Source organism: Sminthopsis crassicaudata, chromosome 6 (assembly GCF_048593235.1).
Source record: "Sminthopsis crassicaudata isolate SCR6 chromosome 6, ASM4859323v1, whole genome shotgun sequence".
Classification (NCBI taxonomy): domain Eukaryota; kingdom Metazoa; phylum Chordata; class Mammalia; order Dasyuromorphia; family Dasyuridae; genus Sminthopsis; species Sminthopsis crassicaudata.
This window is the reverse complement of record NC_133622.1, coordinates 18,630,968-18,644,073: the sequence shown is the minus strand read 5'-3', so window position 1 is coordinate 18,644,073 and position 13,106 is coordinate 18,630,968.

Here is a 13,106-nt window from a genome sequence, read left to right as displayed (position 1 = left end):
GACTAAAGTTAATATAAAATTGAAATTGTTGATGAAGCCCAAGATAACAATTTTTGTGATCTTCTCTGCCATACCATTGACTCATAAAGCTGGCATTTCACTAGATCCCCAGACCTTTTCTCATGAATTGTTGCATGGTGCCATTTTCCCCATCCTCTGAGACTTGTACATATATTTTAAATGTAAATGAAAGGCTTTGTTTTAAGACCTGAACAATCTCACCTTATCAGGTCAGACTCTTTTTACTAACATACTGAATTTTTTTTATCCTTATTTTTCCCATTAAGTCAGTTGTTCTTTCTAGTTTAATATTAAATTGTAATTTATACAAGTGTAATATACAATTATACTACTGATATCTTTATTCAAATCACTGATAAAAACATTGAACAGGACATGATCAAGGCCAGAATTTCATAACTTTATACTATAGACTTCTCTGTCAGTTGATGTCATCCATTTATCAATACTTTTTTCTTCTGGTCAGTCACTTCCATATTCACCCAAGTTTTCTATTATTTAATCCATATGTCTCTATCTTAATAGAAAACTTAGTGAATATGGAAGTGACTGACCAGAAGAAAAAAGTATTGATAAATGGATGACATCAACTGACAGAGAAGTCTATAGTATAAAGTTATGAAACCACCTAATCCGTATCTTGTCAAGTGCATTGATAAAAAGAAATAATAACTGGAATATTTATATGCTCCTGTACGAAGTGAAATAATAACAGAAAAGGCATTAATAGCTATATTCACATATAATAAGAAATGCAATTTCTGCATGCTGGTGCTAAGAACTAGATCATATCACAGTTCAGTTTTTACATGGCATTTCAAGCAATTGGCTAAATAGCCTAATAGTAGAGCTTTGCAACATTATGGGGTTGTTTGATTCTAACAGATCAGAAAAAGTAAAGTTGTAGACCATTTAATTAAACCCTCTCAATTTAAGGGAGCTATAGAAAAGGCAGCCCCACACCAAAATAGCTTGCCCAATATGCGTGTTTTAAGTAGCTGAGCTGGGTTCTTTGACTCAAAAATTTAGTCCCACTACCCACTGTGTCATATTGTCACTCACAATGAAATTATCTTATCCTTAAAGAAGCCACAGAAAATGAAATAAAATAAATTATAAATTAGGAGTATATGCATTGAATGTCAGTATCTAATTTTACTAGGATATTTTAAATATTGTTCTTTCAGATCTGGACAAATATTAAAGCCATATAAATAAAATATAATAAAAATATTAGGAAATCTCCAGATTGGGTACATTAAAAACCTACCTCATTTCAGTAAGCTCTTACAGAGAGATGTTATAGGAAGAAAAAATATGTTTCCCCCCAAAAAAATTTTGGAGGGGGGAATGTTACTTTGTTAGCACAATTTTTATGTTGCATTGGCTCTACCATGTTCATGTCCAGATTCAGTATGACTGTTGATTGAGTATTCATCTCAGCTACCCTGGGCTGAAATTACTCCCAAGGGTTATGACTTGCTAATCTGGAAACTGTTGCTGAGTGGGCCACAAAACATGGAAACGGGGAAGTTTGGTGTTTATTCTGCTGACATTTCAAAAACCCACAACATCAGAGGCTACAGCCTTTCCTCCTACAATAGGAAATAAAAAATAAAAAAATAAAAATAAAAAAAAAAAATAAAAAAAACAGACACGGAATCCAAGAATTGTTTCTTGGAGTTGCATGTCCCCAATGAGCAGAAGGTTCAAAAGGCCTTTCCCTTTGCAGAATTTTCTTTGAACAGATATCATAAATGAAAGATATCAGCCAATAATAAAGTCACCAAAGGGGATACTACCTTTCTTGTAAAGAAAATTATTTGAAAATAGAATTTGTCAAAGCAGCTTAAATTGTAGCTGTGGTACATCATTTATATAATCAAATAAGCACAAGATAATTTGATGAAGTAAAAAAAAATATTAAAAACTTGGGGGGGTCAAGAAAGTATTCTCTAAAAAAGTGGCACTTGACATGAACCTTGAAAGAAGCTTAGGATTTTACATGATAAAGGTTGGAAGGGAGGTTCTTGCAAACATGATGAATGACAGGTTTGAACAACAAAAAAAATGACTACTTTGGTTAGAAATAAATACATGAGAAAATATTAAATGCGTTTGGAAAATAGGATTTTCCTATTTTCTATATTCCCAAATAGCTAAACTGAGAAATTGAGAAAGTGGTATAGAGGCAACAGGAAACCACAAAATATTTTTCAAGTTAAGGTAATAACATAGAGTTGTACCTTACCATTACGTTAGACAGAATAGTACAAAGATAATTCATTGACCTACCTCTTAAGGTGATTCCCATTGCATTAGGAAGACAAAATGATGGTACAAAAAATGAACTAACTTGATAAGTGCTAAATGAGTTTAAGAAAAGGGTTGATTATTCCTTGCGTTTAGTTGTCCCAGAAGAGATAAGACTTCAAATGGACTTCAGAGGAAGACTAAAAATGTGGATGTCAAAAGGGCTTTGGGGGCCAACTAGTTCAATCAATATGTGAACAAGAATCTTTTCGGCAACATAATAATACTAGAAGCTAATATTAATATTGTACTTTAAAATTTGCAAAATATGTAAGTAGATAAGTTTAGTTGATCCTTATATTCCTATAAAGTCGTTTTATTATTCATATTTTACAGATGAGAAATTGGGAGAAATCAATTGATTTTCCCAGAATCTTACAGATAGCTATATGTCTGAGGCCTATTTTTTTCCTTACAACAATCCCAAAATTCTCTCTACTATGCCATCATCTTCAACAAGTAATTATTTAGCCTCTCCTTTAAGACTTTATTTTGCTAATTGAAAAACAGAAAATAAGCTAGTTTTAGCTACTAAGTTCTCCTTCTATGAGACCAAAATTTCTCTCTACAAACGCTTCCCATAGTTTCTAATTCTGCTGTCTTAGGGTAGGTAGAACATATCTAATCTTCCTTTAACCCTTGAAATCCCTAAATACTTTTAAAATATTCTATGATTTCCCATTATTGTCCAAAAAAAGTCTTCTTTTTTCCAGTTGTTTTTTTTTTTTTTAAACTATCTTTCTGTACATGGCTTTATAACATGGCAGTAATGCTAAAATGCAATATCTATAAATTAACATAACATCAGATATAGTCTGGCCATGTTGGAAAATAGTAATATTATTTTCTTTTAATCATAAATTAAATATTAAATTAAAATATTAAATTAAATAAAAATCTTAAACAGATATTTTCTCTTGATGACAACTAAGATTAAATTAGGCTTTTGAATGCTAGGTGACAATACTTGTTCATAATGTTTAGTATACGAAATAACCTATTATTCAATTATCTTGAATTTCAACTCCCTATTTAGTCATTTACTTTCCATTCCAATGTAATTCTCCTTGTTTTTTAATAGAGAGAAAGGGGAAATAAATTTTAAGGCTTTCTTAAAAGTCAACAGAATATTTTAATGAACACAAGAATTGAAGTAAAAAAAATTAATTCCAGTTATGGTTTTCCCATTTATTCATGATAAAATAAATTTATTTGTGTGTATTATATGTATATATATATGTATATATATATATATGCAGATATATATGTATACATATTACTTTAAGGGTATATAAGTATACATATGTATACATACATATAAAGATAGATAGATAAATTTTAGATACCTGTCATCCTTATCTCAGAAAATATTCTTCTTCCTCTCAGTTAAATGTGGTATATTTCCACATTTATCCCTCACAAGCATAAACCAGCCCAAAGGCAAAGTATCTTTAATTAAAATCTGCACTGTAAAAAGAACCTCAAAACATTAAATCATTAGCCTTTTAGTGTATTTAACAGAAATGCTCTACTCCTTTCCCAATTGATAAATAGTCACAGGATATGAACAATTTTCAGATGAAAAAATTAAAGTTATTTTTAGTCATATGAAAAAAATGCTCTAAATCACTATTGCTTAGAGAAATGCAAATTAAAACAACTGTGAAGTACCACTTCAAACCTCTGAGATTGGCTAAGATGACAGGAAAAAAATAATGATAAATGTTGGAGGGGATGTGGGAAAACTGGGACATTAATGCCTTGTTGGTAGAGTTATGAAATGATCAAACCATTCTAAAGTGCAATCAGGAACTATGACCAAAGGGCTGTAAAACTGTGCATACCATTTGACCCAGCAGTGCTTCTACTGGGCTTATTTCCCCCTCCCCCCAAAAAAGAAGGACTCACATGTACAAAAATGTTTGTAGCAGATCTTTTGATGATAACAAAGAACTGGAAGAGGAGTGATGTCCATCATTTAGGGAATGACTAAACAAGTTGTAGTATATGAAGGTAATGAAATATTATTGTTCTATAAAAATGTTGAACAAGCTGATTATAGAAAGGCCTGAAACCATTTATATGAAGTGGTGCTGAGTGAAACAAGCAGAACCAGTAATACATTGTACACAATAACAGCAAGAATGTGCAATGATCAACTGTGAAAGGCCTGGTTCTATTCAGTGCTGCAGTGATTCAAAGCAATCCCAATAGACTTTGGACAGAAAATGCTATATGCATCCAGAAAAAAATCTAAAGAGACTGAATGTAAATCAACACATGTTATGTTTCTGCTTTTTTATCTCTCTTGTGATCTTTTCCTTTGGCTCAGATTTTTCTCTTCTAATATGATTCATAAAGCAATGTGCATTGAACATAAATAAACTTTAAACAATCTGTCAAACAAAAACAAAAAATATATATAGAAGAAAATGTAAAATACCTCGTCAGAAAAACAACTCACATGGAAAAGAGTGAGACCTAAAAACTATTAGACTACCTGAAAACCATGATAAAATAAAGCTTCTATACAACATCTTTCAAAAAAAAATTATCAAGGAAAACTGCCCTGATGTGCTAGAATCAGAAGGTAAAATAGCCATTGAAAGAATCTATTAATCACCACCTGAAATAGACCCCAAAATAAAAACTACAAGGAATACTGTAGCTAAATTTCATAATTACCAGATAAAGGAGAAAATACTGCAAGCAGCCAGAAAGAAATAGTTCAAACATCAAAGAACCACTATCAGGATTACCCAGGATTTAGCAGCTTCTAATTTAAATGTTCAAAGGCCTGCAATATGATATTCTGAATGGCAAAGGAACTTGGACTTGAGCCGAGAAACAACTGCCTTGCAAAACTAAGCATTATTTTTCAAGGTAAAAGATAGATATTCAATGAAAAAAATGCTCTACTCCAACAATACATCATAAAAGCCTTCTAAAATTGTCAGTTTGTGATGTATATGATTCTAGACACAATTCTATAAAATGACTGGACAAACTGATACCTGCTTATAGAAGCCCTCCCTGGAATAAAATAAGAAACACAAAAATAATGCTATAGGTTTAAAGTCAAATGAACATATCTGTAAAAATAGCTGCTAAAATTGTAACTTCATTATTTGTCTCTACTTTGCAACCCCACCACACATTTAAATTTTCTTCATCAAAATATGTGATACATTACTCAATCAACAATGCTTAATTAAAGTATAGAAGCTAACTTGATGAAACTCAGAGACACAATAAGGAGTTGAAGTGGAAGAAAAATTTAAGGGTAGAAATCATGACCTCAAACAAGCAATGACAATAAATCTAAGTAAAATGGATGATCAGGGAAAATTGAATCATAAACAATGAAGTAATATCAAAATCAATCATATAATTATCAAATGACAAGAATCCAAATTCTTAAAAAAATTAAAATTATAGGTGAAAATAAACAATAAAACTAGACTTTAGAGATCAACTTTCTCCTTTTAAAGCTAGATAATTCTAAACATTAAATGAATTAGGAAAAAAGTCAAGAACATGAATATAATATTAGAAAAGTTAGATATAATAGGTTAGATATAATAGGAGAAAACTGAATGGGAATAGAAAGAAGTATACCTTTCTCTCAGTTGTGCATGTCACTTTCACCAAAAGTCATCATGTACTATAGCATAAAAAATCCTCACGACCAAACGCAAATAGGTAGAAATATTGAATGAATCTTTTTTAATCCATAATGCAATAAAATCATGTTTAACAAAATATGGTGAAAACATAGAATGAAAATTAATTGAAAACCAAAGAATGTAATCTTAATGAATGAGTCAAAGATAGTCTATAATTTCATTAAAGAGAATGACAACAATGAAACAACATTTCAAAATTTGTGAGATATTATCAAAGCCTTACTGGAAGGGGCAGAAATTAACTCTCTAACTGGATACAACAGTAAAAGAATGAAAGAGCCAATCAAAAAATTGAGCATGCAACAGCAGCAGCAACAGCAACAACAACAACAACAACAACAACAACAACAAGAATAAACTACCTAGGAAAAGAACAGATTTGAAATACCCAATTAAACACCAAAATAAAATTCAAAGAATTAATAAAAATGGAAAGTTTAAGAAAAAATGAACTAATAAATGAAACGCAGCTGGCTTTATTTTTAAAAATAATAAAATGGATGAACCATTGATTAATTTGATTATAAAAAGAAAAAATCTAAACTATTACTATCAAAATTGAAAACTATGATTAAACCATCCAAAAATATTAAATTAAAGCAATTGTTAGGAGCCACTTTGTCCAATGTTATGCCAGTAAACTGAAAATTTAAGTGAAATGGATGAATACATAGAAAAATATCAACTTCTCAGATTAGCAGAAGAAGAAATAGAATACCTAAATAATCCTATTTTAGGAAAAAAATTGAACAAACCATTAATGGACTCCCTCAGAAAAAATTCTTAGAACCTTAAAATTTTATAAGTGACTTCTACCTAATATTTAAGGAACAATTCATGCTATATAAATTATCTGAATAAATAGGTAAAGAAGCAATCCTACCTAATTTGTTTTATGGCATAATATAGTTTTTATACCTAAACCAAGGAGAACAAAAGCAGAAAAAGAAAACTATAAGCCAATTTCCTTAATGAATATTGATGTGAAAAATTTAAATAAAATAAAATGCCAGCAAGATTACATCACTATATCACGAAGATCACACACACTGACCAAGTGAGATTTATATCATGAATACAGAGCCGGTTCTATATTACAAACAGTATCAGCATTCTTGACCATATGAGTCACAAAAATAACAAAAATCATATAGTTTTAAATCAGTATATGCAGAAGAAGCCTTTGTCAAAATAGAAAACCCATTCCTATTAAAATATTTGAATATGTAAAAATGGACGGAGTCTTCCTTAAAGTGCAACTAATATGTGTCTAATATGAAAAATCATCATTATTTGTTATGAAAATAAGCTAGAAGACTTCTTGATATAATCAGGATATCCACTATCACCACTATTATTCAATATTGTACTAGAAATTCTAACTCTATAATAGTAGTAAGACAAAAAAATTAAAGGAATAAAAATAAGCCATGAGGGGAAAAACGTATTACTGTTTGCAGATGACATCATGATAAATGTAGAGAATCCCAGAAAATTAACAAAATAAAAAAAAAAACAAAACAAAACAAAACAAAACCTACTTGCAATAGTTAACAATTTTACCAAAGTTGTGAGATATAAAATAGTTATGTAAATCATGAACCTTTCTGGATACTTCAAAAATAAAAAGAAGAGATAGAAAGAGAAATTCAATTTAAAATAACTGCAGACAACATACTTGTGGTCTACCTATCAAGACAAATCTAGGAACCATATTAGCACAGTAACATAACATTCTTCATGTAAATCAAGTCAGATCTAAACAAGAGGAGAAATATTGCTTAGGGATAGGCCGAGTCAATATAACAAAAATTACCATTTTACCTTTTATCTTACTTAGTTGGTTTAATACCAAACAAAATATCAAAAATTATTTTATAAAGCTAAAAAATAATAAAATTTATCTGAAATAGCAAAAGATCAAGAATATCAAGGGAATCAATGAAAAGAAAAAGGATAGTAACCTAGTAGTTCCAGATTTCAAACTATATTATTCAGTGATATCATTAAAAACAGTCTGCTTAATTAAAAAAAAAAAAAAGTCTGGTTTTGAGTAAGAAACAGAGGTATATTAGTGGAATAGATTAACAGATTAAATACACAATACATAATTGTAAATGTACATAATAATCTAGTAGGTGACAAACACCAAATCCCAAGATTTAAGGACAAGTAATCACTATCTTACAAAAATTACTGAGAAAACTGAAAGGCAATTTGGCAAAAAAGTAAAGATAGACCGTATCAAACAGTATATCAAGATAAAGTCAAAATGGATAATTTAGACATGAGGGATTATAAATAAGTTAAGTGAAATGGAAAAATGTATCCATAAGGCTTATGGGTAAGAAATTTATGAACAAATAAGAGATAGAGATAATTATTGAAAGCAAAATAGATTGCTTTGTTTAAATTAAAAAGGCTTTTGTACAAACAAAATTAATGTAATTAGAAAGAAAACAAAACTGGGAAACATTTTTTCTTATTAAGTTCATATATATATAAATAAGATAATTTAAAAAATATATTTTCAGCTGATAAGAGGTTAAGGATATGAGCAGGCAAATTTCAAAAGAAGAAATCAAAACTATTAACAGTTGCATGGAAAAAATCCTCTAAATCACTTGTGATTAGAAATTATTCAAACAACTCAGATATCATCTGACATCTATCGGTTTGACTAATGACAAATTCTAGAGAGACTATGGGGAAATTGGGACAGTAATACACCGTGGCTGGAGATCTGAATTAATCCAACTATTTAGGAGAACAATTTGGAACTACACACAAAGGACTATAAAATTCTTCATAGCCTTTGACTAAGCAATACCATTACTAGGTCTGTATCCCAACAAAATTAGAGAGAAATGGGCCCTATTTGTGCAATAGTATTTGACACAACTCTCTTTTGTGTTGACAAAGATTTTAAAATCAAAAGAATAACCATCCATTGAGGAACAGCTAAATAGAAGTTGTCATTTCAGAGCTCCTTACCCTCATCCTGTTAACTCCTCTAAGATGAGATCTCAAATAAAGGTAGTGGGAAAACATGCTGGAAAATTTTAGGGAAATGAGTTACACATTTTGGTCTCAGAAAATTCATTGTGAAATATTCTATGAGAAAATATCATTTCAAAAATGCTGTTAGAGAAATAACTTCTTTTTTAAAAAAATCTGGATGCTATAAGATTATGAATTGGGCTATTAAAAGAATATGATAAAATAGATATTTGAACATAAATAATTAATATGGTCTATTTTGTTTTTACAATATTATAATAATAATTACAGATCTACCAGAATAAAGAATGAGTTTTTACTTGGAAAAATTGCTGTCACTCCCAAAAATTAAGAAAATGCATCGAGTGGTTTTTAAAACATAACTTCAATATATCAATCAGTCAAGTGAGGTATTTGCTCTATGCCTAAAACACCAGAATGAGGCTAGTTTTAATTTATAAATAAAGGATAGTAAAATATAACTTTTAGGGAAATGAAGAAACAAATAGAATACAAGTTTTCTAAATTTTGAATAGTGAAATTTTATTATTTGAGGTAAAAATTCTTGGGACTGAAATGTCCTATTGTTTTAAGTTTTGATTATATTTTTATTCTGTAATATAACAAATAGAATTTATCATATTCTAAAAATTTAATATATGGCTGATAACTTCCTAAAGGGAGAATTAGACAAAACAATTAGACAAAGATATAATGTAAACATTTTCTAATTAAATGGAATCTTAAAATTTGAGAAAGCAACAAAATTAGATTTTTTTATGTCTAAGAACTATAGGCATATGTGTAAGATTGTCTTCTAAATTTATCTGGTATGGAAATTATGGCTTTGAACATGTTTTAGCAATAAGTTCTCAAAATTTTGTTACGGTCATTACATGTAAAATTACTTTAATTATTGTAAATGAAGAGGATTTTTCTATTTTAAAATAGCTTTCTGGTAAGTTTTAAGAGATGGTAGAGTTTATTTTACAAATTAGACCCTCATGAATTTTTCAGATTCTTATATCCAGTATGGGTGTAAGTAAAGCTAGAAACGCTCTAAGTAGTTTTATCTGTAAACCTGACTGATATAATTCCCTCATGAAAATATGAAAAACTATATAGACTTGATTTATACATATGTGATTCATGGGAGATAGAGTTGCCTACTCTCCCATAAATCCAAAAATGGAAAATTAAGGGAATTGAGGGGAAGAGGATATAGAACTGAGTAGACTACCCTGACTCCAATTTGTGATTCAGGACCTCCCTTAGTTTCTATTCAGTTATGGGTCAAGTCCAACTTCTTTCTTGTGAGAAAATTCCATATAAATGTGAGAATTGAGAGAAAATGTTACTGCATTGTTTAATCACAGCCCTATATGTCTAGGAAGCTGGACCACCTCTCCCTATTGTTTAGAGATTATGCTGACCAGAAGCTCAGGCAGATCCAAAGATTACTATAATTTATCTAATTTCATTTTCATCTATTCCAACTATCCTAAACGCTTCTCCCATGCAAACTTTTCACCTGACAGTTCTGTCTTTTTGGGATTGTTCCTCTTCTCTCACTTATAATGGCCTTACTGTTCTACACTGAAAACCATTCTCTTACAAATTATTTTGAAGATCATGGCCTATAGTAGGAAGCCCTTGTTAAAAGAAATATCCATACAATTCAAATTTATTTCAAATTATTTTATGTAAATCATAAGTGACTGAGTTCATTTAGCACATGAACATATACATATATGTTCATATGTGTGTATCTATGTGTATATATACATATGTTTATATGTATATATACACATGTATATGCTTTCTTGCCATTAATGAGAGACTCCCAATCTGAAAACTTCCTCAACAATACAGACCTGTCACTGTTCTGTAATTCTATTCTAATATTCTAATGTTTTCTGGGACACTAAGAACTAAACAACTTGTTTATCGGCATAATACCAGCAGCTACTAGCTATGATTCACTCTAGAAGGCATAGGGCATAAAGGCAAAAACACTGAGTGTGAGTAAAACAGACCTAGAAAAACACTGACATTTGATTGCCAGATAAAGCTTTTCTTCAACCTAGAGAAAATGTAATCCAATAAAATGGGGAAGTTTTCCAATCTATTAAAAATTCACCAAACTCAGTTCATTAAACCTGCTCTTAAATGATCCTGTTTCATGTTGAGTATAGCCGCATCTGGCTCCAATAATAATGTGTCCCCAAGTTATCCAAGCAATTGAGATTTCAAATTGTGGATGCCTAAAGGTTAAAAGGAGAGCTATTAAATCTATGCTAAAAATGGGGGGGGCAGACTCACTTAAATCAAAGAAGAGACTGTCATGGAAGAAAAAAATAATAGATCCATGAAACAGTTGAAAGTTGGATTATTTTATTTGTGATGAAATAGTGTGATTTTTTTTTAAGGTTCCATGGCTTCTACATTCTACAAGAGTGAATAAGGAAGAGAATAAAATGTGCCACGTAAGTTGTTTCTGAATAACCCAGTTACTGACATTCTATAAGAAGTAGTTTAAAGATAAAGTGATCATCTTGCTATTCTCAGCAATGATACTTCTTTCACAAGAAAATTTGCCAACTCCTAAAAATAAAAATCTACTGAGCCCCTCTCATTGAGAGAAATGATCACCAGAAGGTACAATATTGGTTTTATTTTTAAGAAGTCAATTTCATTTTCAATTCAATTAAAATGCTGCTACTGAAAAAGAACTGTCTTCTCCAGATTCAGGGTAGAATGACTTCACAGCATTGCCTTTCCCCCTTTTTCAATCCATTAATATTTGTGTAACACTGCCATTCTTTTCCAAGAAAAAGTATTCTGAGAAAAGAATATTAAATAAAACCAATGGATATTTAATGCTATCTCCCTTTCATCATATAAACTACTTTGACATCTAAATCAACAGCTTAATGACCTAAGATGACTGAATTTTTCCCAGGAAATATATGTTTCTGCTCCAGAACTAACCATTTCCAACCTGGTCAGCACATTTAATCTAATGATCGCTCAAAAATAGCTGCTTCTTCTCAGCATGGAAGTCATCAGTGTGACCCTAGAAGTCAGTATCTAGTATTAGCGTGCTGGCACTGAGGCAGACAAAGCCATTCCCCCAAAGAAAACATTGTGTGCTTGAAAGCCTGGGAGCCAATTGCCTTAAAGCAGCCCGAGAGTCTGCCTGGCATGGATTCTCTGGCCACATAATAGAAGGGATAGGTGCTGTCAATATCCGCGCTGATATAGGAGAGACATGCAATGCTATAGTCTCCTTGGAAAATAATGACATTTTCTCCTGAAAGCTAGATGAATAGAGCTTCACTAATAAAAGAGCTGCTCTGAAAGGCAGACACCAAATAGGCTCATTGAGAGACTTCCTCCCTACTTCTTACCTTGTGTAGAGAGTCCACTTAATCTTATCTGCCTTTTGTGATTGGATTATAAAGACTGCCTAAATTTTAGCTTCTTTCATTTTGGAAACTGCTATGGTCAGGTCACCCTATGCTCCAAGATTTGTGTCACGATGAGAGAAGAACTTCTAAATTTCTCTCAAAGGAGACCGTTTTAATGCTCCCCATCTCCCTTAACCTGTCATATTCCAAACAATTAACCATGATTTTCATTACCACGCTGCTGTATAATACTAATTTACCAGCTTCTCCTTAAGTTAGACAGACAAATAACCATCCAGAAGTGTGAGATAGGCTCAGTCCAAGCTTTGGAAATCGATATTTGGCTAGGATGAAAATTTCATATGCACACCTAACACATGACAATTAAAAAAGTAAGGGTGCAGATGACCGGAGCTGGGCAGTTCCACCCCAAAGAACGCAAATTACATGTGCATGAAATGCAGATTCAAGTTTGATCTTCCTTGAGTACTTTTTTTTCATGTCAATTTTGGCAACCCCAACACCAAATTGTAAAAAGACTTGCTTCAATGGGAGATTTTGAAGACTCTAAATAATAGTCTCTGCAACTAGCTGGGTCACCTCCAGTTTAGAAAGTCAGTGGTAGCTTACATTTATATTTATTTAATTTATATAATTATATTTATATAATTATTTA